General features: G+C 33.8%; 1 long non-coding RNA gene across 1 annotated transcript in view; it reads right to left on the bottom strand.

Annotated features, from left to right (window-relative positions):
* Positions 1–26809, bottom strand: part of LOC106997013 (uncharacterized) — a 221925-nt gene that overhangs the window by 128591 nt on the left and 66525 nt on the right. Inside the window, exons 2-3 of the long non-coding RNA XR_013414547.1 lie at positions 3021–3115; positions 594–728 (exon numbers count right to left, since the gene is read on the bottom strand). This is a non-coding gene — a long non-coding RNA (uncharacterized LOC106997013). The remainder of the gene's footprint in view (positions 1–593; positions 729–3020; positions 3116–26809) is intronic.

Below are 26809 nucleotides of genomic sequence, written 5' to 3'. Positions count from 1 at the left end.
ACTCTATGGTTCTATTGTGCTACCAAACACTAGATCTTATTCCTTCCATCTAGTTATTAACTATTCCCTTTTTATTCCTCCAAGCCCCCAGATACCAATTATGGAAGACTATATTAGCAGCAGTTATTTCTGTGGAAACAAAAGCATTGGTGAGCTAATATCCCTCTACTGGAACATTCACTAAATACTTGAGTCAGTCAGTGTTTTTACCAAAAAAAAGGTATAACACTCGAAAACCAGTAGGTAATTATTTCAAGCCATTTCTGCATTCCTATTTGCTTGGTTGTAGTCGCCCTATGCTTGCTGTAAGATTTTTGTTTTCACAATTTATTATGTAATTTGGTTTGAATATTCTAGACCATTGTTTTCAAAAGTGTTCTTCTAAGATATCTAGGAAATTTTACTACCTGATTTTATGAGGGATTGGCTTCTCGAGATAATTATTCATTTAACAAAAGCTTGATAAGAATCAACAAATAAACCAGGCTTACAAAGATAAAGTAGTTGCCAGTGAAAATTTATCAATAATTTCTCAGACTAGTGGAGGAAGATTGGCATATAAGCAAATGAATTACAATATGGGTGATACTTACTGTGACCAAGGTACAAATTTAAGGCTTCAGAATATCTATCTCTGCCTGTGAGTTAGAAAAAGCCTCCCAGGAGATATGGCATTTAAGAAAAGGCTCGAAAGTTGACTTTTCATAGTAAAGAAGGGGGAAGCAACTCTGAAAAGAAAAAAAAAATAATAAGCATGGCAAAAGGCAAAGTCTAAGAAAAAAAGTATTGTGTTTGCAAATTGCTGAAAAATGTGTTAATAATTGACATTTATAGGAGACAAGACAAAGGGTAAGACAGAATACAATAACTGGAGAGAAGTAAAAATCAAACATACTGGGTAGAGGCCTATTTGTCAGGCTAATGAATTCCGATTGCTCTTGAAGGCAAAGGTAAGCTAATGGGGAGTGTCAATTACCATTTTAAAAAGCAATAGAGAAGACTAATAAGGGGAGCTAACTGAAGACTAGGTACACCAAAGGGTAAGCAGTTAGAAAAGCTGCAGTGAGAGATTATGAGTTTAACTCTGGCAGTGGCACTGCAGGTGGAGAGAAGCCAGGCCCAAATGACTGTCTCAGGGTGACAGCTCAGTCAAGAACAGGGTAAGAACATTATCGGCTTTTGTGTGTGGGTTCCTGTGTCCAAAAATCTTTCAAGATCCACCTGGTATGCGCAATATGTTTATAAAGCACTATTATTTAGACAATATAAAATTTCCGTTTGCCTATACTCTCCTGCAAACATTATTCTAATTTCTGCATTTTCTTCTGGGTATGCTACAGAACTAGCAGCTCTTACAGCTGACAACTTCAATCTACCATGTTTAGAAAAACCTCAGTTAATCATGAGATCTTTTTTCTTAGCTATATTACCTTGGACATCTGTAGGAGATACTCTTCCTTCTTTCAAATGAGTTCTAGACTAGGTCCCTTTATCATATTGCTTTTCAGTATAAATTTCAACGAGGATGAAACAGTTAGGGTTCCCTAATTTAGTTCCTAACTTGTTAGGAGTCCTTAAGTTCCTAAGGAGAGAAGGTAGCAGAAATCCAGATTTGTATGCAAATTTTCCCAAATAAAAAATCTGAGTGCCAAATGGTTTATAGGCAACTAGTTTTCAGCAGTACCAGACTCACAGCTGTTAGTAATGTTACATATTTAGTGAAGTAATTGACCTAGTATATAAATATTCAGGGTTTTTGAGGGTAATTGTCATTGCAAACACCCTGTGAAGTTGATAGCCAATGTGAGTTCTTGGCAAGTTTGATGCACAGACCAGACCAAACAGATGTTATCAGAATAGAAAAAAAAAATTATGTAATCACTTTCCTTTTTTTGGTGAGATGCAAAAGAACCCATGCAGAAGCTTATTTATCCGGTCAACACATTTTAACTGAGAGCCTCATCTTTACATTTACCAAGCTAAAATTTTGAACAAGATAGACATGGCCCATAACTCACTTGGGTATTACTTTACAATAGGGGTAACAGAGACAAAATAAACAAACCACTAATTAAAATTATTGCAACTTGTGAAATGGCTGTAAAGTGAAAGAGAAAGATCAATTAGATCACATTCCAGCGTAGAGAACAGTGAGTTGAGGGAGGCAGACAGCAACATCTCAGGTGAACCTACTCTCCGCCTGTCAGACACTTCATTTCCCACATGATATTAAGCTCATTCAGAAGAAAGCTAATCTTATTCATTCATTCGAAAAATATTTATTGATTCTTATTGATCATTAAATTCTGAAAATTGGGAAAACTGACACCAATTGCTCTCAAATACTAAGTAGGTCCTCTAGTATTTATGCTAATTCCACTAATTCCTCCTTTTTGATGCAGTACATTTATGGAAATGGAACAATTACACTTTCTTAACCCCTTTTCCATTTGCCCCAAGAATACTCACTAGTGGTGCTTGCAGCTGCAGCATTTACCCCAAGATAACTTTGTCACACAATATCTCACTTTTATTATTATTTGTGCAGCATTCTAGTATATCAACTTTGGAAACAAAAGACATCATTCTATTTATAGCATTCTGGTTTTGGTAATGGGATTTACATTTACAAAATATAGTAATTCTCAATCGCTCTAAATGTCATATCCTAGAAAATGTAGCATTCCTATGCATGATGTTAATATCATTCTGTAGCAGTCGTTGGTTGGAGATTCACTTGATGAATCCTATTTTTCCAAAATAGACAATTGTGATGATTTAGACGATTCTGATGTTAGTTTTGTTTGGAAGTAACTCCAAGAACAGTTTGTATATTTTATTTTCAAACTGAACACCAGTCAGATTTGCTTCAGCCTCAAAGAGCATGTTTATGTAAAGTTAAATGAGCACTGGCAGTGAGCTGCACATTTTCTTACTAACCAGGGAAAGGGTTAACGGTTTCTTTTGTTGTTGTTGTAATGGTTATAAAAGGAAAACAAAGAAAGAATACAAACACTCACTGTGATGGTTAATTTTATGCATCAACTTGACTGAGCTAAAGGATGCCCAGATAGCTGGTAAAACATTACTTCTGAGTATATCTTCAAGAGTGTTTCTGGAAGAGATTAGCATTTGAATCAGTAGGCAGAGTAAAGATTGCTTTCATCAACATGGATGAACATCATAAAATCTGTTGAGGGTCCAAACAGAAAAAAAGGGAGAAGGTCAAATTTGCTTACTGTTTGCATTGAGCTATCCACCTTCACCTGCCCTTGCACATTATTGTTCCTGGTTTATGGGTCTTTGGATTCAGGCAAGGACTTACACCATTACTTATGCACCCTTATGCTTTCACGTCTTTGACTCAGACCAGAATTTACACCATCAGTTACCCTCTGGTTATCAGGCTTTTAGACTTGCATTTGAGACTGAATTGCACCCCCAGCATTCCTGATTTTCCAAATTGCAGGCACTGTATCATGGGACTTCTCAATCTTCATAATCACTTGAGTCAATTCCCATAATCTCTCTCTCTCTCTCTCTCTCTCCCCCTGCCCCCCCTCCCCCTTTCTGGAAAACTTTGACAAAAACACTGACTTAAGTGCAACAACACCAGTAAATACATAATTTGAGAGCAGATTGAACAACAAAATAAAGCATAAAACATTGCTTCCACCTTACTTAAAAAGAGGTAACAAATTCATTGTTGTGAGAGAGTAACTTAATGCATCCAAAATTAGACAGTCTCCTTATTTAAACGTACTCCAGTTTTAGTAAAGTTAAAAATAAAATCAAATTTCAAAGTAAAACTAAGTTAAGTAAAAGTATTTTTCAAAAGTACTGAGTTGATTTTAAGATGTGGTTATAAGAATAACATTTTGTAGCATTATGCAAAGTAGACGCATGTGATTACTGTCAAGAACCAAAGAGGAAGAACAATCTACCAGAATAAAGAAAGTACAATATTACTGAGTCCATTCATATTGATAACCTTTTTTGTATGCAGAAATTTATTAATTCACTGAAACAACAGAGTCAACATCTTCTTTTTGATATGTATTACTTATTAAAAGTAATACCACTGTTTATCCTCCTGTTCTTACAAATACAAGTTTTTCTGAAGTAAATCAATGTTCTATTTTCCTCTACTAAGATTAAGAATAATGGAGTTTAAAAATTATGGTTAAACACTTCCTTTTTCAGTTTACATAGTTTCCCACCTACTCTGAAGTCCTTCAAGTATCTAAGTGGATAACTCTCTACAAACAATTACCAAAGTGAAAATTAGAAGGCCAGAAATTAAATTGAATGTACTAAGATATGTTTCATAAATATTTCAAAAGAATAATTCATGAAAAATAAAACAATGAATCCTAAGAAAGGTAACGAATACATGTTTTTAACATTCACTCAAAAATCGGAAGAAAAGAGTTGGACTGAAAAAATCTCTGAGCCTACTTGGTCAAAATATTGGGAAAATAAAATAAATAAGAAATAAGAAATAAATAAATAAGAAATAGGACAGTCTTTGTTAATGGATTTAGCTTCTGTGGCAATGAAGCAGCAAGAAATGAAGAAACAAGGAAAATAAAAAAATAATTTAAAAAAAAATGTTAAAAAATGATTATCAGTGCCCCGTATCTTGGTTTAATTAAACAATGAGAAATATAACTTTATTACTTGAAAATTGTAACATTTATATGACATAAGTATTTTATAACCAAGAATAAAAAGGATATTGTAGAGTAACTTTCTATAAAGAAATAAATTCTAAACCATTTTGTGATAAGTGATTAGTTTGTTATGAACCCAGAGTCTTACAACCACTAAGAACAAAATATGGAGAACTAGAAAATGTCACAGAGTGGCTAGAAGTGTGACTATCTGAACTTCACTGAAGAAAAGATAGATATCATTGAAGGAAAGATAAATACCTATACTTCCTTCAGAAAGATGTCGGCCATGGGATAGATTTTGATTCTAACTGCCATACTATAAAGGAGGTAGCAATAACAGTTAGTTTAGGGAGATGATACTCTGATACTTTCTGTCAGAGAGGCCTTGGTTTAAGTTTCAAACTCTCACACTCAAAGCTTTGTAACTTTTCCTAAGTCATCTGAATTTTGTCCTTAGTTTCATGATCTGTAAACAAAGCTATTAATACACATTGTATAGGTTTTATGAAGATTAAATGTAATAATATAGGTAAAGACAAAGGTCTTAGCACAGTATCATATGTCAGTTGGCATTCAACGAATATTAGTTATTATTCTTGCAAGGGTTTTAGTATGGTGTCAGTCCTGCATAATCAGTGTTCAGATACAGTACTTTAGTCTAACAGCACATTAATAATTTATACTAAGAAAAACAATGGGACAACGAGTTCTAACAAGAATGTGTTGCTTAAAGCAAAATGGCTAGATAAAAAGGCCAAGAAAAAATTCAATGTCAACAGCAACAAAAGCTGTTTATATGTTAATCACAGGCTTCAAATTGGGCCTGGGGGTATGCCAAAGGGCGATAGGTGAGTGTCAGGTCAGCAACATTAACATCAAGTGCCTAGATCCCTGCTCTTTTAGGCAAGACTGTGCTAAAATAAGGAATAGTAGACTGTGTGTCATAAGTATATGCTTTATGAGAATATATTCTATAGTCAATAATAACTTACTTGTACATTTTAAAATAAAAGAGTGTAATTGGATTGTTTGTAACTCAAAGAATAAATGCTTGAGTTGATGGATTCCCCATTCTCCATGATGTGCTTATTTGACATTGCAAGATTGTATCAAAACATCTCATGTACCCCATACATATATACCCACAAAAATTAAAAATAAGAAAAAATTGTTAATAAAGAATATATTCTGGAAATGTAGTTGATTCCAGAGTTTTAGGTAAAACAGAAACACAAAGAGTGCAGTAATGTAAATAAAGATGAGATCTCAAAAATTGTGTAGCTTTTCCTGTGTGTTTCAGGACATGCAGGTTATGCCCTCCTAAAAAGCAAACAAAAGCTCACTTAGATTTCCTGAAAAATCCTTCTATCTCTGACTCCTCAATTTCTGTATCTATAAGGCTGTTACTGCCTAGATAAGGATTACCAAAACTGATATACTAGCATCAAGCTGTACTGGAGTCACAAATTTTCCCAAACGTGGCCTTCAGAAACTGTCAGATGAATGTCAAAATACTGGCTTGAGAATCAGTATCTAGAAGGCCTTGTGGAAAGTGACCCTGGTTCCTAGCGTAATATCTTCAAGAAGCTCCTGGATAAATCAGTATATTTGGACTTGGGTAAAATAACTTTATGACCCACTATTCACTAGCTAAATGTGCCAGTTATATTTCAGATTTTTGTGTGGAGTATCCAGGTCCACTAAGAAAGAAATCTCAACTGGAGTGCAGATGGAAAGATGGACAGAAATTATATACTTTTATTGTCAATTTAATAGAGATTTAAATTTACAATTAAAGTTGTAAATGCTATGAATTTTCTATGACTCACAAGAAAAAATGAATAATGTTGGTAGACTGATTCGTTGAAGGGCTTTGTATTTTAAGGATGCCGATCACCTATCTATTATAAGTTTTAAAAAACATTTTCTAATTTCTGTGCTTTATCTCTTCATGTTTGTGGAAGTTACGGTTTTCTTTTGTCAATCATAAGCTTTAAATTTCATTAAATTTAAATTTAAATTCTTATCTTTTAGAGTTCTAACATTGCTATCTTATTTTTTGGAAGGATTTATTTTTTGAAATTCTTCTATATTTTATAGTAGCTTTAAATTCCTACATCTTTTTTCGTTTCCTTCCTTCCTTCCTTCCTTCCTTCCTTCCTTCCTTCCTTCCTTCCTTCCTTCCTTCCTTCCCCCTCCCTCCTCCCTCCCCCTCCCTCTCCCTTTCTTTCTTTCCTTCCTTCCTTCCTTTCTTTCTTTCTCTTTCTTTCTTTCTTTCTTTCTTTCTTTCTTTCTTTCTTTCTTTCTTTCTTTCTTTCTTTCTTTCTTTCCTTTGTTCCTTCCTTCTTTCCTTTATTTCTTTCTTTCCTTCTTCTTTCTCTTTCTTTGTTTCATTGTCTTTTCTTTCTTTCTTTCCTTCTCTCACTCTTTCTTTCTCCTCTCCCTGCCCTCCCCTCCCTTCCTCCCTCCCTTCCTCCCTCCCTCCCTCCCTCCCTTCCTTCCTCCCTTCCTTCCTTCCTTCCTTCCTTCCTTCCTTCCTTCCTTCCTTCCTTCCTTCCTTCCTTCCTTCCTTCCTTCCTTCCTTCCTTCATCTTGCTCTATCATCCAGGCTGGTGCATGTAGTGACACGATCATAGCACACTCTAACCTCCAGCATCTGGAATTAGGCAACCTTCCTGCTTGACACCTGAGTAGATAGAACTAGAGATGTGTACCACCACAAGTGTCTCACTTTTTTATTTATCAAATTTTTGCTTAGAGACAAGGTCTCACCATGTTGCCCAAGCTGAATATTGTTATGTGTTTGAATGCATCTAGCAATTCATTCGGGGTATGATTTGAGACAATTTCCAAAAAACTTTTTCCCCCAAATGTATAGATATTTTCCCCAACACCTTTATTAAATATTCCATCTTTTTCTTTTCAGTTCATGAATCATCATATGTTATATTCAGCAATACAATATATAAGATTTTGGATTCTTTCCTTTACCTATTTGTCTGTCTGCAGTGTTGCATTGGTATCTGTTTCAGCTACTGTAATTTTCAAGAATTTTTGATGTTTGGTCTTAAAGTATTACTCTTCTCCACAACAATACTTTTTTTTTTTTCAAAAGTTTAACATATAAATCTTCCAAATAAATGAACTTTAAACGTAGCATGTAAACCCACTCCCATACCAATTCCTTTTGGAATTTGAGTTCTTCAGTTTCTTTGACTAATTGATGAAAATGAAGAAGTTAAATTCCTCACAGGAAGTGATAACTATCATGGGCTAGGTTCTCTGGGAAAGAGACTTGGAGACAGAGACAGCATGCACAAAGTTTATTAGGAAGATCTCTTTGAAAAAGAAGCTAAATGAAAGCTGTAGTGGTCAGAGGAAGAAGATGAGGTACTGCAGATCTAGTGACAGCCTCAGCCAACAGACAGAAAACTCTGGACTTGGAATGTCAAGTCAGTTTTGTCCTGCAATGGGCTGAAAAGATTAAGTTACTTCATCAGTTGGTCACTGAGTATAAGGGACTAGGAGAAGGACATAGTTTTGGGCAAAGAGGCTTTTTTTCACCTAAGGCAACTTCTAAAGTGGGTGACAACTTAAGGTGGTCTTTCCACAGCATTTGTGGCAGCTATGGCAATGACACTTAAAGAAGAATATAGATGATACATCATAGAGTTCACTATTCCACTTCATAGTATTGACTACACCACTTTAAACTACACGACTTCACAGTATTGCCTCTTTTCATTCAGATATTAGTATCTATTGATTCTGGTCTTTAATTTGACTGAAAGTAACAAATCATAATTTTCTTTAAAAAGGTCTTGTATATTTGGATAAAATTTAAGAATTCCAGTTTTTATTGCTATGGGAATATTCTTTTTTTAAACCTTATTTTTTTTTTCCCACTAGACAGAGAAAGTTGTTGATTTCTTCATACAAATCCAACAATTTTCTTTCACTCATTCTTCTATTTCTCTTTCTGTCGTTGTAGTTGCTGAATGCTTGATTCACATATTTTTAGTCTCTTCTTCTATAATGAAAATACTGAAAAACGTTTTATCTAGAACCCTGCTCAGACTTTACTTTATATGTTTTGATTAGCTCTATTCTTAAAATATTTTTTATTTTAAATATCCTGTAACTTTAGCTTTGCTTTCTCTTTAATTCAAGCTTACTTTGGAAGTTAAAAAATACTTAAATGGTTTTGTATTTTTCTAAGTATTTTATGTATCTATTGCATTTGAAGTTTATATCACATGAATTCTAATCTTAGGAAAATTTTTAGTTAACTTATCATAGTTGCCACAAAAATTAAAAAAAAAATGATGTGGGTTACACTCTTTGTTCAATTTTCTAGATGGCTTTTTTTTTTTACTCTCTTACTTTAGGTGTGTGTTTGTTTTATTTTAGTAATTACACTTTTAATTTATAACTTTTTAATGTCTCTGATTGCTTTTTTATAGCAGTTTTCTTATTTTACAAATATGACTCTAACATCTTAAAATATTTTTAAAAATATTTGATTTCATTCATTGACACTTTTAAAATCTAACTTCATTTCTCTGTTAATTTTAGTAAATCTGTTCCTGCTGAATTTTAGTGACTTATTGAGAAAATAAATGAAAAAAAAAAAACATATAGAATGAAAACAAAAGATGAAAAACTAAATACAGAAATGACTATCCTTATACTGAACAGGAAAAATTGAAAGCATTCTTCTTGAGAACTAGAACGAGACAAGGATGCCCACTCTCACCACTTCTATCCAACATAGTAATGAAATTACTAGCCAGAGCAATCAGACAGGAGAAATAAAAGGCATCCAAATAGGAAAAGAAATCAAACTGTCTCTCTCCGTGGCTGATCTAATTCTAAACCTAGAAAACCCTAAATATTCTGCCAAAAAGCTCCTGGAACTGATAAATGACTTCAGTAAAGTTTCAGGATACAAAATAAATGTACAGCAATCAGTAGTATTTCTATATGCCAATAATGTTCAAGCTGAGGGCTAAATTAAGAATGCAATCCCATTTACAGTAGCCACAAAAAACACTGGAACTGCATCTAACCAAGGAAGTTAAAGATATCTACAAGGAAATCTACAAAACACTGCTAAAATAAACCACTAATAACACAAAAAAATAGAAAACATTCCATGCTCATGGATTTGAAGAATCAATGTCATTAAAATGGCCACAATGCCTAAAGTAATCTCCAGATTCAAGACTATTCTTACCAAACTACCAATGTCATTTTTCACAGAATTGAAAAAAACTATTCTAAAATTCCTGTGGAACCCAACAAAGGTCCATATTGCCAAAGCAATCCTATGTAAAAATAACAAAGCCAGAGGCATCACGTTACCTGACTTCAAACTATACTATAAGGCTACAGTAAACAAAACAGCATGGTACTGGTACAAAAACAGATGTATAGACCAATAGAACAGAATAGAGAACAAGAGAACCCAGAAATAATGCCACAAATCTATAGCCTTCTAATATACAACAAAGCCAACAAAAACAAGCAATGGAGAAAAGAATCCATATTTAATTAATGGGGCTTTCACCCTATATGAAAATAAACCCAGGATGGGTTAAAGATTTAAATATAAGACCTCAAACCACAATAATCCTAGAAGAAAATCCAGAAAACATCATTCTGGACTTTGAGCTTGGGAGAGAATTCATGGTTAAGTTGTCAAAAGGAATTTCAAGATAAATAAATATTGGCAAGTGGGAACTAATTAAAGATATTCTGCACAGAAACAGAAACTATCAACAAACAGACAACACAGAGAAGGGGAGAAAATATTTGTAAACCACATATCCAACAAATGTACAATATTCATAGTCTATAAGCAACTTATGCAATTGAACAAGCATAAAACAAATGTCCTTATTTAAAAATAAGTAAAAGACATGAACAGATGCTTCTCAAAAGATGACATATCAGCAGTCAACAATTGAAAAAATGGTCATTACCACTGATCATTAGAGAAATGCAGATCAAGACCACAATGAAATATTATCTCACACCAATCAGACTATTTTTTGACTATTATTAAAAAGTCAATAAAACAACAGATGTCTGTGAGATTGCAGAGAAAAAGGACTGCTTTTACACTGTTGGTGGGAATGTAAATTAGTTCAGCCATTGTGGAAGACAGTGTGGCAATCTCTCAAAGACTTAAAGACAGAAATACCATTTGATCCAGCATTCCCATTACTGGTTTATACCTAAAGGAATATAAATTGCTCTATTATAAAAACACATGCACATCTATGTTCATTGCAGCACTATTCACAATAGCAAAGACATGAAATCAACTTGGTTCCCATCATGTGGACTGGATAAAGAAAATATGGCACATATATACCATGGAATACCACACAGCCATAAAAATGAATGAAATCATGTCCTTTGCAGCAACATGGATGCCACTGGAGGCCATTACTAAGTGAATTAATGTGAAAACAGAAAGCAAAATACCCCATATGCTCACTTATAAGTGGGAACTATACACTGGATATTCATGAACATAAACATGCCAACAATAGACACTAGTGACTACTAGAGGAGGGAGGTAGCAGCTTTCTTGTTTTACAAATAGGACTCTAACATCCTCAAAATATGATAACTTTTTCTATTTCATCCATTAACTCTTCTGAAAACCTTATTTCTCTTTTAATTTTAGTAAATTTGTTGGAGGAATGCAGGGGCTGAAAAACTAACTGTTGGATACTATGCTCACTACCTGGGTGACAGGACCATTTGTACCCAAACCTTGGCATCACATAATATACTCAGCTAAAAAAATATGCACATGAACTCTCCTGAAACAAAAGTAAAAGTTTAAAAAATTAATTAATGGAAAATATAATCAGTATCAGTTAAAAACAAAAGGAAAAAAGAAATGGTTATATTTTTATAAACTACATGTTTTCATAAAAATCCTTTCCAGAGGGGAAAAAAAAAAGAATTGTGGTAATATTTAGGACAACTCTCAATATACTTTATTTCTTATAAGTATTACTATCATACCTTGAATATATGAGGATTTTATTTGTAATACTGGTTGATTTAGATCATAGAATGCTTTGATGGTTTTCTATGTTTCAGGTGAGAGAGGTTTAGATAAATTTATAGGGAATTTTTTGGTACTTTCCTTATAGTAAGTCCTTTTATAGCAACATTGCTTGTTTGCTTGAAACTGGCACCAGAGATCACAAGGACCTAGACATTTGAAACCAGTTCCTCATTTTAAAAAATGCTGGAAGGGTTTCATGCATTTGTTATGACCTCTGTATTGCTAGTTTCATGTAAATAGCCTCATCTAATCTAATATCAAGATTGGGGGTTAAAGTATCTGTTAGGAGAAAATTGAGTGTATTTCAATATAAAAGACATGAGTTTGTTGCAAAGAGAAAAGTTTCTGATTCCAAAGCCAAAAGGTGAAAGAGAGGTGATGTTTCCAAATCTCTACCAGGTGAGAAGACAAATAAAAATGTATAAATAGACACTTGAAACTTTAGGAAAATAAATCTTATGTGACTTTTTTAAAAAGGCCAAAGCAGGAATAAAAGACCATGACCACTAAAGCAGAAACTACCCATGTATTAATGACAAGACTACAATAATGAGGTATTGATGATCAACCTTAGCATACATGCCTAGATTGTAAACCCTAGACCATATTTATGTTCATTTATGCATAGAAGAAATATGCAGTGTAAAAACATAATATGACCTTTAATTGGTGTAATGGTTAATAAGTGAGTCCAGAAAGACTTCATCAGCAATAGAAAGGGTAATTTTTTCCATCTTTAAAAGGTTGAATAATTTTGTCTTATATGGTAAGTTATGTAACATATGGATTTTACAAATATAACTGTTTAAAAAACAACATAAATAAATAAAAACAATACAAACTAATTCTTTAATAATAGAATTAGACTTTGTGCTAGGAAATAAGGAGACAAATGAATAAGACCAGATCCTTTAATTCTGAAATTTGTGGCATTCACTTTTTTTTTTTTATGATTTTTATATTCGGTCTTTTACTAGATTGTGTTATTTACATCCTCTGCTAAGCTACAAAATCGTCTGGTCAGAGTCCATACTGTTGTAGCTATTACTGTTTTTACCATTCTACCTTATGTGGAATGTTGTATATACTGACTATTTTGTAAATATTTATAAATGAATAAATGTATGTATAAATGGATGAATGAACAACTAAAATTTTTTAACATAATAGTTATGTGTAATATATACTGAAGACTATATTTATCTGATACAAAGATGACTACAAACCTTAACAGTTCATTATTTGAAGGAGAGAAATAATTATAATTAATTTTAAATGAATCAATACATGTGGACCCATTTATCAAACTCATTCAAGAAGTTGTTTTAAATGTTGCATAAGATTACTTTATCCAAACATGATCACTACCCACAAGACACTGAGGACAAACAGTACAAAACTCTGAAAAATCAAATTAACCAATCAATTTTTGTAAAACAGCTTAAATGTGTTAAACTACATACTCTAACTCAGCTATGGGGAAGAAATTTAACTGTAGGTCTTAGTATTTGAAGAGTCAAACAAACTATTTTAACTGTAAAAGTGAAGGGTTCTAGAATTATTACTCAGGAAAATAGATCATTATGATGAAATGGGAAGTCATTATTCTGTGATATGTTATTTCAGTCAGCATTAGCTTTCAAGAACCGGTCAGGAATGGCAGTGAATAGAATTAGGCAGAGTACTCAAGTCTCAGCCAAATGAATTGGGAAAAGAAGGGAAAACTCACTCATTCATTCATTATTTTAATCACTAGATAAGTATATAATGAATACTACATGCCAAGTTCTCCGCTATATGATGAATTTTAAAATATAGTCCTAGCCTTCTAGCCTCCATGGAGTTTACAGTCTAGTTATTCGAAGAATTAGAAATAGATGAAACAAAAGGATGATGCAATAGCATTATTGTTAGATAATGGAGAAATTGGAAGGAAACATTTAACTAGTCCAACAATTGCCAATTTTCTACTATTGTGAATGTACAATAGTCTGCATAAAGTCTAGGTTTGGGACTTCAAGTTGAAAAAACATAGAAACTTAACATATGTTCTTTAAAATGAAGAGAATCGTTCTATATGAAAGAATGTAACTCTATATAAAAGTCATTTGTATAATTAAATTAAAATACTGTTTTTTAATGAATGACAGAATTTGCCAGATTATAAGAAAATGGTGATTCTAATTATGGCACTATTAGATGGGTCCCTATTGCAACAATTAGAATTTGACTTTTTGAGTATGCCAGGGTAAACTGCCTTACTGAATTAATACCCTGGAACTAATATTGGAAAGTATCATCAGTATATTTTGTTAATAATACCAAGGAATATTACATTATATATTCCATATTGGAATCACATTTTTAGGTATTGCAAAAGTCATTGTGTGCAAAGTACACTTTTTAAAACTTAAATTGCACAATATTTTTATTCAAATATGTTCTGCTAGGCACTCAGAAGTATAGGTCTCAGAAGAAACTTTTATTTCATTCCAGTTCCTTTATACATATTCAGCACATTTTCCAAATATCTCATGAATTGCCCCTAAATTTCTGGTATTTTTCTCATTTACTTTCTCTGTTATTGCTAATTACTCAATACTATTCATTCCATAACCAATGTTTAGGACCATTCCTTGGCTCCCAAACTTCCTCTAGCTACTATTTACAGCTGTTAGTACTTGATTTAAATTTTTGCATTACTCAACAAAAAGATATCTGGATCTACCAATCAGCTTCATACAACTTCTTAAAAAAGTGTCCCTGCCCCTTCTCAGCACCTAAGTCAGTTCCAGTCAGTTCCTAACAATTCTCCGTATAAAACGGAAAAATAATTAAACAGAATCCTTTATTTATTTAAATACTTATTTTTTTCTTTTTTAGAATATATGCAAAAGTGTATAATAATTACCTCAAAGTTTTTATAATGTACTTTTCCTACTTGTTTTACAGGTATCACTTTTGAATTACAAACTTACAGTAGCTATGATCCAACAAGGGGTTACAAATCGCAGGATTTTTTAAATGGTCTTTCAGATTACAAAACAACTACCATCCAAAGAGATATTCTCAGAATTTTAAAATCTTCTAACTTAAAAAAAAACAAAAACAAAAACAAATAATTTTAAATATAAAAAAAGCCTTTAAACCAATTTTAGCTGACACTATGGAAAATAATAGATAATGCTCCTCTGTATTGATGGGAATGCACTTCAAAAGCACTATAATACAGTATTATTTATAATTTGTTACAATATAATGAGATTGATCAACAAAAGTGTATCTTTCAGACAATTGACAAATATCCATTTAAGAGCTAGAAGTGAAATTATTTAATAATCTCTGAGAGAATCTTTAAAAATATTATAAAAGAGAATCTTTAAAAATATTATAAACTTCAATGGTTTCTTAATCAGCATCATTATAGTCCTCAATTATTATGCTAAGATTTAATGCAACAATTCTTTATTTGGCATTAAGGTAGGTAAATAAGAATGATTTTCTTGTATATTTTAGAGCTCTCAAGTCAATAAACTTTTTGTTTTTGTGTTTGTTTTTATAGTCATCTCTCCCCTTTCTTATTATCAGCCTGTCATCTCATTTTCTTTTTTTTGCTTGTAAAATATCTTACCCAACCCAATTTTCCTTTTTTTTTCCCCCCACATCTATCCTTTACTTAGGACTAACAACTTTGAGTGAATTATGGATTTTAGGTCATTTCATCCAAACAAATGAGCATTAAGTTTTATACATATAAATATAAATAAATGTTATAGCTAATACTATATAACATATAAACATTTATATTACATATATAGTCTATATAAGTTTACTCATCAGCACAATATGTGTGTGCATGTGTGTGTATGCAACTAGGATATAAAATTATTTAAGGGCAATTTCCCACATATTTGGGTTTATGACTGGGTTTTAGACAGTTGAGTCAGCCAGAAAATGTGCTTGCTGATAAATAAAGTGTCACTGCAATAAACTAGAGCTATCAAGCTCCATCTAGTTCACTCTAATGAATGCTGTGAGATATGGAAAAATAAAATAATGAAAAAATTTGCTCCTAGCATCGATTATATTTAAAACCTAATTTCATAAATATAAGCAAACACATGTTATCCAAATGTGCAATTTAATCATGTTAAAATTGAAATACTGAAAGCTTTGGTTTCATGTTGACAATATTATTTTAACAGCATTATTTTAACTCAGATTCAATTCTACTTTATTTGTTTTTGTTATTCTGAAAAAAAAAAAAAAAAAAAAAGCCATAAGCCAGTCATAGACTCCCTCACTCTGCTGATTACGAGGGGTTTCTCATATTTTTGTATTAGTAAATCGCTTTGGCCTGATTCAGTGCAGCATTATCCTTTATTAGGAAGTCGGATTTTATGCTATCAGATAGCATTTTAGGAAAGGGCCTCAGAGATCATTGGTCCATTCCCTTTATTTAGAGATTATAAAAGGATTTTAGAAAGATATTGCCTTTGAAAAAAAATCTCTTGTGTTCTGATTAAAGTTTATCCTTTTTTGCTCCACTTAAATAAGTTTCTTATGTCTTGTTCATATAAGCAATCCCATTGTTATATAAGGTCTGCTAACTGCTATTTTGCTTCAATCAGGTATTACCATGTTGTGGAGAGAAAAAAGAACACACGATTTTAAAAAATGTCATACATAGTAATGTTCATAACTTACATCTCTAAGTTATTGTTTTGTCATAAAAATGTTCTTCTTAACTATGACCAAATAATCCTCATCATATCTTATTTTTTCTTTGTTCCATTTTCTTTTCTATGCTATCGGCGTTGGAGGGATTCTGGAAAAAATCACCTTAGTTGGTATGTCTAAAAACAAAGGGATCTTTTAAAGTCATTTTCTCTGCCCACACAATTAATGCAAAGTGTAACAAATAAAAAGGTGTATACGTGTGTCTGTGTGCATGCATGTAGGTGTGCGTATATATAATGTGTAAATACACAACATATACACATAATATATATTTACCATGACTATTATCTCATCATCCAGGGGCTAAGTATCTTGAGATATTTCTATTTTGTCTTTCTTTTATACTGTTTTGTTTTGTTTTGTCCTGTTCTGTTTTTTAACATGAATGCAGACATACATATGGCAATTGCAAGCCTGGCTACAGTCTTAAGAAAGAATTAACCTGAATTTGTTTTTCAGTTTTGATGTAACACACCAAGGACAGGCCTGCAGAGTCATTCTTAAAAAACTTATTTTTCTGTGTTCATCATTAAGACCTAACTTGATTCAGGAAGAAAGAGACAATGATTTTGAAGTAAAGGAAAATTTCGCCCATTTGAATCCTGGAAAATTGTAAACAGAAGAAGAAATATTTTGTTGTAAAAGAGCATCAACAGCAAGGCTCCCCGGCAACTACCTATTTCAACAACTGGCAGGAGGGAACTTTGCAGTATATCTTATAAATAGTCAAGAGCAAAATGTGATCATGGAAAAGGAGGCTTTGGGATTTATCTTTCCAGGATGATTTAATTTCAAATATGGATTGGAAGTAAATTGAAAGCCAGAGGAACCACCATGATGTATATCATGATGTAGTGAGGGGACTTCTTTCAGACCACAGGATGGATCATGGTAGCTGATAGCTCAAGAAAACTGAAGAGAAGTTGAGTCAGCATTCAGCAGGCTGGGAGTCCCTGTATATGCATACCAAAAAAAAAAAAGATCACCTGAATTTACTTGTAGGATGTGTTGTAAGCAGGAAAAAAAACAAAAACAAAAACAAAAAATTGCCCTGGAGAGCAGTGTCTGTCTTTATGCACTGGAAAACCAGCAAGAAGTCCCTTTATCCTCAAATTTATAAAGTCATAAACACATCAATCTTCTTGCTCATATGAGATGATGGTAGTGTAAGGGAAGAAAATTTATTTGAGAAACTATTCTTTTAGTCCAAAAATAAACAAATACTAAAGTAAGGTTTACATATTTTAATTGTTTCTAATAGATTCATTAGAAGAGTCACTCCCAACCCCTGCCCCTGCAAGGCACCCTATTCAGAGAATGGGATTCAGAAGAAAAATTCACAAATTAGATATTGCAAAAGTAAAGTAGTTACTTTTTTCTTTGTACATTCACATCATGGAATGAGTTATTCACAGATTTGATTCAGATGCATTTGTTTTCCTGAAATTACTATGAATAATATCTGCATTAGACTGCCATGCCTTACATTTGTTAGGACATTAATGAAAGGATCAGAAATTTAACTCTATTGTCAACCAGCCTGCAATTTGTCTATCTAGATCTGAACTGTTCTTAAGTGCCCTCAAGCGAAAGCAGTCACTGTCCCAAATGAAATAGAGACAGTATAAAGATACACGACCTCTATCTATCCTTCTACTATCATGAAGAATATGATACAACCTTATTTGATAGGAGGTCTAGAGCAATTGGTGGTTTCATATTAACTTTGCATATAAAAGTTGGTGAAGTCACAAAATTGTTATTGTCATTGCTTAAAATGTATTTATTTATTTTTAGTTAAAACTTGAGTGTTTTTTCATGTGTAGAGAATAGCTGTATTATAGAAGATAAACCCAAAGCAAAGAATCTTTTCCACAACTGAAAGTATAGTATATTTTTATGTGTTCCATCTTATCTTTATTAATATAAATTTTCCTGAATTATATATTCAGGATTTCTGATTTTTCATGGAGTCCATCTTCTAATAGCATTCGAAACTGAAGCTAGTTGCTGTAGGTTGATACCACAGGATAAACCCCTTTCTTTAAGAAGAGATTCAGGGCCAGGCATGGTGGCTCACACCTGTAATTCCAGCACTTTGGGAGGCTGAGGCAGGTGGATCACCTGAGGTCAGCAGTTTGAGACCACCATGGTCAACATGGTGAAACCCTACTACATGTCTACTAAAGATAGAAAAAATTAGCCAGGCCTGATGGCAGGCACCTGTAATCCCAGCTACTCAGGAGGCTGAGGCAGGAGAATCACTTGAACCCAGGAGGCGGAGCTTGCAGTGAGCCAAGAGACTGCCAATGCACTCCAGCCTGGGCAACAGGGTGAGACTCTGTCTCAAAAAAAAAAAAAAAAAAAAAAAGGGGGAGACTCAGATACAATTATTCAAGGTAATCACTCACACTATGAAGTCTTGAAAGAATGTGAAAAAGAGAAATCTTCAAAGAAAGTATGGAGAATCATCTTAAATATTTTATTCAACTAACCAATATTTCATTACTTTGCTTATCTATGAGTTGTTCTGTAACTGAGCAGATCCTGTGTACTACAAATATTATTTTCTTTAGTGTGGTGATAGACAAATAATTTTCCATAACTTTGCATACAAACCTGGAAAATAGAGAGTCATGAAATAAAGACATTATAAAACATCTGATCAATGTTACAAAAAGAAAGTATAACAAAATATATTTGATACCCTCATTTTTGGAAAAGGTCCTGATTATTTTATCATTACTTTTAGCATAGCTTTAAAATCTTTTCAAAATATTGATAAATGTTTGCACTACTATAATTGTTTGGTTTTACTACTAGAACAGTAAAGCCATGAGATAAAGTAGTGCCATCCCTAGGCACGGAAAAAGTAGAAAACAGGGTATCTGGAATATTGATTCTGGAAATTATGTACTTTTATTTCATTTGGGGTATATACAGACTACTGCATACTAATGAAAATCAGCTAAAATATTCTTACAAAACTTTGTTGTGTATAAAATGCTTTCAAATTTTCTGAAAGAAAACACAATATAAATATCCTGAATCGTAATAGTAATACATAGCATTTATTTCACGTTTAGTTAGTACTATTTTGATGCCCAGTTTAGAAATAGTAGGCTTAGCATGGTTAGTTAACTTATCATAGGTTGTTTAGTTTATGCCAATAAAACATTTGCAAAATAGCAAAATAATGTCATGATTTTCAATAACTGTTTTGTTATGGAAAAGAATAATTTTGTTTCATTCTTATAAACAATTTTTATGTTAACATGAAATGGGTTTACTTTTGTTATTTTAATATGAATTCATAAACACATTTTTGCAAACATCTGTATTGGGTTAATAAAAGCAGCTGGATCAATCAGGTAACCACTGGAAAATTTCTCATGGGGGTATACTCCTATGAGAATGAAAGTTAACAAGGAAATAACATCATTTTAATTTAATTTTATTTTTATTTATTTATTTATTTTTTTTTTTTTGAGACAGAGTCTCGCTCTGTCGCCCAGGCTGGAGTGCAGTGGTCGGATCTCAGCTCACTGCAAGCTCCGCCTCCCGGGTTCACGCCATTCTCCTGCCTCAGCCTCCCAAGTAGCTGGGACTACAGGCGCCTGCCACCTCGCCCGGCTAGTTTTTTGTATTTTTTTTAGTAGAGGTTGGGTTTCACCGTGTTAGCCAGAATGGTCTCCATCTCCTGACCTCGTGATCCGCCCGTCTCGGCCTCCCAAAGTGCTGGGATTACAGGCTTGAACCACCGCGCCTGGCCTTATTTTAATATTACTAAGAAAGTAGTTTTGACCTTGCAGTAGGTCCTCACAGAGACTCAGTGATGCCTAGATTATTATCCCCCTGGATTGGAAGATCTCTACAGTTTTTGTCAATCCTGTAAACTTAAATATTAATTGATGATTTACATCTCTATGCAACTAGACTTTTCTTTGTGGGTATAATGAGAATTTTTTTTTTGGCATCTTGAATCAGCATTATAGTAGGAAGTCTGAAGGGAAGATAAAGAGAATTCCAAAAACTAGAGTAATAAGAAATATATAATAGTATAACAGGATTTGAGAGTAGAATACATTCAAAGTCAATCTAAACAGAATCAGGCCCATGCTAGAAGATGAACTGAATACAGAGGACATAAGTGCGTGATTGGATATTGATTAGCCCAAAGTCACCAACAGAAGGCTGGCAGATGATTAAATATTTGTCAGTGTAAGTCCAGTCCTATGACATCCAGCCAAATGAGAACCATAGATATTTGCCGCAGCATCGTTGTTAGAAAACTGTTCTTAGTTTTCTTAGAAGATATGCTAAAATAATTGAAAATCAAGGTAAACCAACCACTTTAAAAATGATACTCCTGCCAAATATCCTGTACCTAGGATGAGATAACATGATTTGGAATAAAAAGTCCTTAATAGGAGACAGAAGTTCCGCATCTTCTACTAACTGCTTATAAAAGAATGCTAAAAAATGTAATCTCTTTAGACTTTGGTATGCTAAATAAAAGAGATGAACAGGATGATAGATAACACTTATTATTATTATTATTTTGAGATGGAGTCTCGCTCTGTCGCCCAGGCTGGAGTGCAGTGGCGCCATCTCGGCACTGCAAGCTCCGCCTCCAGGGTTCACGCCATTCTCCTGCCTCAGCCTCCTGTGTAGCTGGGACTACAGGTGCCCGCCACCACGCCCGGCTAATCGTTTTTATATTTCAGTAGAGACAGGATTTCACCGTGTTAGCCAGGATGGTCTCCATCTCCTGACCTTGTGATCTGCCCTCCTCGGCCTCCCAAAGCGCTGAGATGACAGGCGTGAGCCACCGGACCCAGCCAATGATAGATAACATTTTTAAAAGTCCAATACGCAATGTAACAAACAGTGGCAAGATCAATAGATATTATGAAATATCATTAATATTACTGAATGCAAATAACAGCATGTATTTGATACTCTTTTGGTTGAAAGAGGTTCTGATTATTTAATCATTTTTGGCATAGCTTTAAAATATTTTCAAATTATATATTGAGAAATGTTTAAAATATTATAAAAATGGTTTGATTTTCCTTTTTGGAAATAACAGGAATGTGATCAGTTTAGAAAACTACTACTAGGAATTGGGGAGTGGGGATATAAAGTAGAACATATATTTTGGGCAAACAAAAAGGAAGAAGGAGAAGGAGAGGAAGAAGAAGAAGAAAGAGGAGGAGGAGGAGAAGAAGGAAGGGAGGAAGGAAGGAAGGAAGGAGGGAAGGAAGGAAGGAAGGAAGGAAGGAAGGAAGGAAGGAAGGAAGGAAGGAAGGAAGAAGGAGAAGAAGGAGGAGGAGAAGGAGAAGAAGAAGAAGGATAAGAAGAGGGAGAGGGAGAGGAAGGAGAAGGAGAAGGAGGAGGAGGAGGAGGAGAAGAAGAAGAAGAAGAAGAAGAAGAAGAAGAAGAAGGAGGAGGAGGAGGAGGAGGAGGAGGAGGAGGAGGAGGAGGAGGAAGAGGAGGAGGCGTCGGCGGCGGCAGGAAGAAAGTAAAAACATCTCAACATTTCAAGGAATGAAAATCAGTCCCTTTAGAGAGACAGCAGGCACAAATACAGAAATAACCAAAGGAAGAAAAAGTGGATTTAATGATTAACTGGGTAACTAAGCAGGGAAGAGATCACATAAGAACTTGCATTTCTTGTGGCCAGGCAACAGTGACTCATCTCTTTAAGTCAATTCCTTGAATGTAATCAATGAAAGAGTTTTATTTTAAACAGTTATGGGTCTCAGTTCTAATTTAAAAAAATCCTTATCATGGGTATTTTAAATAAAAAATGTTCTAATGATTAATAAAATTCTGTATTACATATGGACAGTCTCTACTTTTAGTTTCATTTAATACATGGAAACTATACCCAAAGTCAATATTATCAGGTAATGCTATTTTCCCCAAGGAACAATGCCGTAATTGTTAATTATCCCCCTATCCAATAATATTTACTAAAATAAATTCAAGTTATGACCAATTATAGGAAGGTATGTTAAATAAATAAAAATAAAAGTCTGAGATTACTTAAAATATTAGATCAATATTCTATGGTATCGTATATGTATTATTTTTCCACATTTCCCCTGGGATTTGAAACCTTGGTATTTTACACTTCTGCCTTTGCATGCCCTCTTCTCTCCCTGAAATGCCAGTGTCATTCCATCAAATTAGCAGACTCCTATTTATTCACCAAAACATTTCTCAAATGTTCTAGTAAGCTTTCACTTGAAGCAAATCAGTCCTATAATACAAAAAAGATTTAACAGTTCAACCTCCCTACTAGCTATAAGAACTCTGGAACATTTCCTTGATAAATATCAAACAAATGCCAAAGACCATATAAATCTCAGTGGATTGTTGTGAAAATTTAACAAGACAGTAAACACAAAATGTCTAGTAAAAAATGAGCATCAAACTAAATAAGTTGCCTTCTCATTAATCCCCACTCACGATACATACACACATGACCCTTCCTCACAATTTCATTTATTAGCCTACACTCATTGACTACATATATCTGCCAATCAGTAGATATTTTTAAACAATAGATTTTAAAATAGATACAAGAGACAGAAAAATAAGACCCCAAAAAAATTTTTAAAAAAGAAAAGACAAAAATTCCTGCCCTCATAAAATAACATTTTAGTGAGAAAAGGCAGATAAATAAGTAAAGCATTTAATATGCTAAGTAGTGATAAAAATGGAACAAGGAAAAGGAATAGAAAATACAATTACATGGAAATTGAGTAAGCTGCTCCTGAATGACTTTTGGATAAATAATGAAATTAAAGCAGAAATCAAGAAGTTCTTTGAAACTAATAAGAGCCAAGACACAATGTACCAGGATCTCTAGGACACAGCTAAAGTGGTATTACGAGGGAAATCTGTAGTACTAAATATCCACATCAAAAAGTTAGAAATGTCTCAAGGTAACAACCTAACACCTCAACTATAAGAACTAGAGAACCACTTGCAAACAAATCCCAAAGCTAGCAGAAGACAAGAAATAACCAAAATCATAGCTGAACTGAAGGAGATAGGGGCACAAAAAAACCATTCAAAGGATCAACAAACCCAGGAGCTGCTTTTTTGCAAAAACTAATAAAATAGATGATATGGTTTGGCTGTGTCTCCACCCAGATCTCATCATGAATTCCCATGAGAGGGACCTGGTGGGAAGAAATTGAATCATGGAGGAAGGTTTTTTCTGTACTGTTCTTGTAACACTGAATAAGTCTCAGCAGATCTGATGGTTCTATGTGGTGGAGTTTCCCTGCACAAGCTCTCTCTTGTTGCCTGCTGCCGTCAGGTAAGATGTGACTTACTCCTCCTGGCCTTCCAACATGTTTGTTAGCCTTCCCCAGCCACGTGAACTGTAAGTCCATTAAAACTTTTTCCTGTATAAATTACCCTGACTCAAATATGTCTTTATTAGTAGCATGAAAACAGAATAATATAATGACCATTAGCTAGACTTTTAAAAAAGAAGAAAAGAGAGAAGATTCAAATAAACACTATTAGAAATGATATGGAGAATATTACCACTGACCCCACAGAAATACAAACAACCACTGGAGAATATTATAAATACCTCTATGCCCATAAACTAGAGAATCTAGAAGAAGTGGATAAATTCCTGGACACATAAACCCTCTCAAGACTGAGGCAGGAAGAAATGTAATCCCTGAACAGACCAGTAATGAGTTCTGAAATTAAGGCAGTAATAAATAACTTACCAACCAAAAAAGCCCAGGACGAAACAGATACACAGCTGAATTCTACCAGATGTACAAAGAAGAGCTGATATCATTCTTACTGAAACTATTTCAAAAAACTGAAAAGGAGGGACTACTCTCAAACTCATTCTACCAGGCCAGCATCACCCTGATACCAAAACCTGATAGACATACAATAACAACAACAAACAACTTTAGGCCAATATTCTTGATGAATATGGATACAAAAATCCTCAAAAAAAAATTGTCAAATAGAATCCAGCAGCACATCAAAAGGCTTATTCACTACACTCAAATAGGCTTCATCCCCAGGATACAAGGTTAGCTCAACATCCACAAATCAATAAATGTGATTCATTAAATAGATAGAAATAAAGACAAAAACCACATGATTATCTCATTAGATGCAGAAAATGATTTTGATATATTTCAACATCCCTTCTTGTTAAAACCTCTCAAGGAACTATATATTGAAGGAATACACCTCAAAATAATAAGAGCTATGTATGACAAACAGATAGACAACCTCATATTGAATAGGCACAAGCTGGAAACATGCCCCTTGAAAATTGGCACAAGACAAGGATGTATTCTCTCGCCATTCCTCTTCAACATAGTATTGGAAGTTCTGGCCAGGCAATCAGGCAAGAGAAAGTAACAAAGGGCATTCAGATAAGAAGAGAGAAAGTCAAACTATTTCTGTTTGCAGATGACATGATCCTATATCTGGAAAGCTCCACTGTCTCAGCCCTAAAAGCTTCTTAAGCTGATAAACAACTTCAGCAGTCTCAGGATACAAAATCAATGTTCAAAAATCACTAGCAATCTTATTCACCAACAACAGTCAAGCCAAGAGCAAAATCACAAGCAAACTCCCATTCACGACTGCCACAAAAAGAGTAAAATACCTATGAATACAGTTAACAAGGGAGGTGAAGGAACTGTACAAAGAGAGCTACAAATCACTGCTCAAAGAAATCAACAATCACACAAAAAATGGAAAAACATTCCATGCTCATGGATAGAAAGAACCACTACTGTTAAAATGGCCATATTGCCCAAAGCAATTTATAGATTCAATGCTATTCTCATTAAACTCTGATTGACATTCTTCACATAACTAGAGAAAACTATTTAGAGTTAACATGGAACCAAAAAATAAAAAATAAATAAAAGCCCAAATAGCCAAGGCAATCTTAAGCAAAAAGAACAAAGCTAGAGACATCCACTATTCAACTTCAAACTGTATTACTTGAGACTATACTACTTCAAACTTTGGCAATAGTAACCAAAACAGCATGGTACTGGTACAGGACAGACACAGAGGCCAATGGAACTGAATAGAGAACCCAGAAATACGACCACACACTTACAACTATTGATTTCAACAAACCTGATAAAAGCAATGGGGAAAGGATTCCCTATTCAAAACATGGTGCCAAACTAATGGAGTAGCCATATACAGAAGATTAAAACTAGGTCCCTTCTTTATACCATACACAAAAGTTAAATAAAAATGGCTTAAAGACTTAAATGTAAAACACAAAACTACAAGAACCCTGGAAGGCAACCAAAGCAATACTATCTTGGACATAGGAACAAACAAGATTTCATGACAATGATGCCAAAGCATTGCAACAAAAGCAAAAATTGACAAATGGGATCTAATTAAACTAAAGAGGTCCTGCACAGGAAAAGAAAGTATCTGCAGAGTAAGACAACCTACAAAATGAGAGAAAATTTTTGCAAACTATGCATCTGACAAAGGCCTAGAACTCAGCATCTATAATAATATAATAAACTTAAACAAATTTACAAGGGAAAAACTAATGCATTAAAAGTGGGCAAATGACAGAAACAGACACTTCTCAAAAGAAGACATACATGTGGCCAACAGTCATAAGAAAAAAGAGCTGAACATCACTGATCATTATAGAAATGCAAATAAAAACCACAATGAGATACCATCTCACACCAGTCAGAATGGCTATTACTAAAAAGTGAAAAAAAAAATAACAGATGCTGGTGAGGTTGTGGAGAAAAAGAAACACTTATACATTGTTGGTGGGAGAGTAAATTAGTTCAACCATTGTGGAAGACAGTGAGGCGATTCCTCAAAGACCTAAAGACAGAAATACCATTTGACCCAGAAATCCCATTACTGGGTATATATCCAAAGGAATATACATTGTTCTGTTATAAAGATACATGCATGCATATGCTTACTGCAGCACTATTTACAATAGCAAAGACATGGAGTGAGCCGAAATGCCCATCAGTGATAGACTGGATAAAGGAAATGTGGTACATATACATCATATAATACTATGCAGTCATAAAAAGAAATGAGATCATGTTGCTTTTATCAGGTTTGCGGGGACATGGAGGGAGCTGGAGGCCATTATCCTTAGCAAAGTAACACAGGAAAGGAAAACCAAATACTGCATGTTCTCACTTATAAGTGGAAGCTAAATGATGATAACACATGAACACAGAGGGGAACAACACACACTGGGGTCTATTGGAGGGTAGAGGGTAGG

The sequence above is a fragment of the Macaca mulatta genome, chromosome 2 (genome assembly GCF_049350105.2).
Source record: "Macaca mulatta isolate MMU2019108-1 chromosome 2, T2T-MMU8v2.0, whole genome shotgun sequence".
Taxonomy (NCBI): Eukaryota; Metazoa; Chordata; class Mammalia; order Primates; family Cercopithecidae; genus Macaca; species Macaca mulatta.
The sequence above is the reverse complement of the archived record's forward strand: the minus strand, read 5'-3'. Positions and strand labels throughout refer to the sequence as shown.